Source organism: Diuraphis noxia, unplaced genomic scaffold (assembly GCF_037042655.1).
Source record: "Diuraphis noxia isolate RWA-SAM2 unplaced genomic scaffold, SU_Dnox_SAM2 contig0001, whole genome shotgun sequence".
In the NCBI taxonomy this organism is placed as follows: domain Eukaryota; kingdom Metazoa; phylum Arthropoda; class Insecta; order Hemiptera; family Aphididae; genus Diuraphis; species Diuraphis noxia.
Window position 1 is genome coordinate 61419432 of NW_028301711.1, and position 3633 is coordinate 61423064.

The window sequence follows — 3633 nt, forward strand, 5'->3', positions numbered from 1 at the left end:
ATGAAATTGATGGTAAGAAAATGTATGTTGACAAGTTAAAAAAATGATCATATCAATTTTTCAGTGACAGATAGTGGACTTGTCATCAATCCAAATTTTTCATTCATCGGAGCTAGTCCAGATGGCATAGTGTACTGTGACTGTTGTGGTAAAGGATGTTTAGAGATTAAATGTCCATACAACCTAACACATGGTAAAGATTTAGAAAGTCTTAGTTACTTGAGTAATGGAAAACTTAAAGAAAATCATCAGCACTTTTATCAAATTCAAACGCAGTTATTGTTATGTGAAGCTAAGTATGGAGATTTTGTGGTATGGTCCCCAAATGAACACCATATAGAACGTATATATATTAACAATGATATATGCATGGACATAATAACGAAATCCAAATGGTTTTTCTATGAAGCAATATTACCCGAGTTACAAGGCAGATATTTTACTAATAGACATTCCATTGAAGAGACAAGTATTGAGGAAGATAACCAAAATATATTATATTGTTATTGCACATGTAAAAAAAATGTAGGTGGAAAGATGATAATGTGTACTCAAGAGGGTTGTCCAAATCTTTGGTATCATTACAAATGTCTTGGAATCAAACGTAAACCTACAAAAAAACAGTGGAAATGTCCCATTTGTAATTAATATATCATTAAATTTAAGTTGAAATAAACAATAACATTTTACTAGTCTTATTTATGTTTATAAATCATTTAAATTATCAATACAGAATAGGTACACATCATTTACTTTAACTTTAAAACAATTAATCCAAGGGTACAACTGAGCTACACATGTTAATTAATGCACAACATACAATAACTATTGAATCTAAAAGACATGTTTCATCATACTGCTTTTTCAATGTGGTTATTTGAATAGGACCGTTCAAAATTTTAAACTTTGAACGAGTCAAACCTATAATACGTTCAACGTGAATTCGTACAGAAGCAATTTTTCTTGTTTCTTCAATGGTGCAAGGGTGAAGCTGGGGTACACCTTTGGTAAATGCAGGAGTTTTTAAAGTTGCACAGTGAAACCCTACACTTTCACTAATAGTAAACCCACGATCAGCCAATACCACATCTCCAGGTAATAAATTGTTTAGTAAACTGCAATTTTCAGTTATATGTTTATCACTGGTTCTCCCAACCCAACCTTGAGAAATAAATGATATTACTCCCTGAGGAGTTATTGCAATCAAATATTTCACTGTATTTTTATTTTTCTAACTTGACCATGTTTGAGCTTTTGCTTAAGCTTGATGGTTTTTCGATACCTATTTCAAAACAGTCAATTATTACAGCAACACTGTTTCCAAAAGTTTAAAAAAAAAGACCTAGGCATTGTGCTACGCAAAACTTCTCTTTCAGGCCAATAAATTAACTTTTTGAACATGTGTTCTAATAAATATATGACTTTACGAAATATAATTGAAGCAGTTGAACAAGAAATATTGAATCTAAAACCTAAATCTGTTAATGGCAAGTTCAATCTTAATTTCATCAAGCACAACAACAATTTTTGATATTCAGAAAGTCTTTGGTTTTTAGAATTCAGCCCAGGTTTAATATGATCCAAAATTAAATTAAAAACTGCTATTGACTCTAAACCAGTATAATAAGTGAACATTTTTTCACGTCCAACAAATGACTTTTCAGACAAATTTAAATAGTCCACTTCATTTTGCAATTCGGCATATTTGGTTTTTAATTGTTCCAATTCTTTTATATCAGACATTTTCAAATCAGTGTTGCAAGAAGTACCAGTTTCAATATTATGTATAAGCTGATTATCATTACTATGAATAATAATAGGTTCTTCAATTTTTGTATTTTGTGAATCAACTGAATCGACTACACTTGTAGGAACATTATTAAGCAAAGAAGTTGGTTTCAATTTATATCTCTTATTTGCCCGGTGGTATCTCTCTAATTTAGGTGTACAACTAGCTTTGTCTATAAATAAAAAAATAATTAATACTTTCACATGAAATACTAGAAAAAATTTATTAGGTACCATTATTAGTATTATATCCCATTTTTATTGTAGGAATCCAATCTGGGTTTTTTTTATCATGGTATTTGGCTGGTTTACCTATTTATGAAATTACAATCAACAAACTCTAAACATAGTGGATAAATTTACTTACCACCTATAAAATGTATTGAGCAAATCCTCATATTATTTAATTGACTATCAACTACATCACTTCTTTTCAATGATCTAAACCATGCTGTACGCTGTGCTAACATTTTAGATTTTAAATCTGAACAAGCACTAATTTTGCTAAATTGCTCGGCGACCCTGTCCACCTCCTGTTGAGTGCTATCCCAACAAAAACACTTCGTCGACTCCGTGTAAAAAATTGCTAAGTAAAAAAACACTAGTCATCTATAAGACTTCAGCATTATAAATATGTGATATCATAAATAAATACTAAGTTAACTTAAATTTGAAAAAAACTAGTAATTTATAATACTTAAACATTATAAAGCTGTGATATCAAGAATAAATGCTAAGTAAATTAAATTTTAAATTAATTGATTCTATCTCAATCATTTATTTACTTGGCTAGAATTTATTTTCTTTATAAATTAATAACTAAGACTTTTTTATAAAACAAATTTAGTATCATTTGTCATGGAAATTTTTTAAATAATCCAGTTATGAATAGACATGTTTATTTGTCGAAATATATAAATTCTAGCCAAGTAAATAAATGATTGAGATAGAATCAATTAATTAAAAATTTAATTTACTTAGCATTTATTCTTGATATCACAGCTTTATAATGTTTAAGTATTATAAATTACTAGTTTTATTCAAATTTAAGTTAACTTAGCATTTATTTATGATATCACATATTTATAATGCTGAAGTCTTATAGATGACTAGTGTTTTTTTACTTAGCAATTTTTTACACGGAGTCGACGAAGTGTTTTTGTTGGGATATCAGTAGTTTTTTATAACATATTTTTATGTACTGGCATGTAATATGTAATTTTTTATGTTTTTATTAATTTATTTTATTATTATGTTTGTTTATTTAATATACTCTAATTTTTTTTTTTAATCATATTCAATTTTTTTTTTCCATTATTATGATATGTACATTTTTACCCCCTCGAGGCCATCGTTCAAAATGTATTGCAGTGTAATTACATGGTAGCCATTTATCTATTATCTTTATTAAACATTCATCCATACACATTGTATTTGTCGTTTTTTTTTTCTCAATAGTTTTTCCTTTTTCGTAACTTCTGTTTATATGTTTTAGAAACCATTTTAGAAATAAAGAATCACAAATTATAATATAAATAAATAATATAGTAGTATAGCTGGTAGTATGGCCTACTACAACTACAACAAATAAAATGAGATAAAACGTAGTTTTTCTACCGGCGCGGCGGCGGCTATACGCATCTACATCGAACGTCGCCAAAAATATGAATGTCGTGACAAAATAATTTTTATTAAAAATTTTTATTTTTTCATGATGAATGTCGATAACAGAAATTACGAATACGATAAGCAAAGACGCGGGCAAGGGCGGGAACCGCAAGTCCGCAAGTCGCAACCGCTGCCCAGTGTACGACCGCGACGAAAATGTATACGGAATAGAGGGGG

The 3633-nt window shown here is 29.0% G+C and overlaps 1 pseudogene; it reads right to left on the reverse strand.

Annotated features, from left to right (window-relative positions):
* Positions 1-769: 769 nt before the first annotated feature.
* On the reverse strand, positions 770-2258 carry LOC149061143 (uncharacterized; annotated as a pseudogene).
* Positions 2259-3633: the final 1375 nt, after the last annotated feature.